We start from the raw sequence: 920 nt of genomic DNA, 5'->3' as shown, positions 1-920 counted from the left end.
CAGTCAAAAAACTACTGATTCTAAACTACAAATGTTTCTCTAAATGGATGGCGATATTTATGGCGCACATAGAACAAAAAACCAGAGTGAAAAGCAAAAACAAACCTGCCTTTAGTTAATTGGATACGAACGTTTCGCGGTTAAGATATTAATCTATTCCGTCTCATCAGCCCAATATTCTGATAAATCTGAAAGTGTCTCTAAAAAAATTCACGGTAATTTCTGGCCATGCGACGCCAAAAATCAACGAGAAGAAAAGGCACTTACGAATTCATCGGCTAGTGAGTTCAGGCATCCCATATATATATATATGGATGTATGTGTATTTGTATCTGCAGCATGTTTGAATTTTTGAGCACTTCAATTTGCGGTTTTAGAGCTCTGACACTGATTACGCTGCCTGGCAATTGGCGGTTTTAGAGCCGGGTTTTAGAGCCTTGAGACATAACTCGGATCAACGAAGACAGGATATGAGCGCTTCGGATTGACGGTAAATGTGGTTCCACTTAAATATGTATAGGGCCGTGAGTTAATAGGATCATGCATGACTGAAGACAAGTATATTCCAATTGTTTATTCAGTTAGGGGCTATATTAGTTCGATAAAAAATTGATTCCTCGTCGTCGAAAACAGTGGAGATCCTTCTACACATCCATCCTCTCCCCCCTCACTCTTGGTGTATGCTTGCGTATATACATACGTAGATACATAGATACAAACACACGTGCATACATACATACATACAATTTATATATATACAGATATATATAATATGTATATACAATGACATATAATTATATAGAAATAGATAAATATATATACATATATAAATATATATATTATGTTTATATATAATATATATATATGTATGAATGTGTGTGTGTGTATATATGTATATATATATATATATATATATATAT

General features: G+C 33.7%; 1 long non-coding RNA gene across 1 annotated transcript in view; it reads left to right on the top strand.

Moving 5' to 3' along the window:
* The window catches only part of LOC128249841 (uncharacterized), a 238,133-nt gene that overhangs the window by 69,208 nt on the left and 168,005 nt on the right, over positions 1-920 (top strand). The window lies entirely within an intron of this gene.

The sequence above is a fragment of the Octopus bimaculoides genome, chromosome 18 (assembly GCF_001194135.2).
Source record: "Octopus bimaculoides isolate UCB-OBI-ISO-001 chromosome 18, ASM119413v2, whole genome shotgun sequence".
Taxonomy (NCBI): domain Eukaryota; kingdom Metazoa; phylum Mollusca; class Cephalopoda; order Octopoda; family Octopodidae; genus Octopus; species Octopus bimaculoides.
Note: the sequence above shows the minus strand (reverse complement) of the source record. Positions and strands in the feature narration are given on the sequence as shown.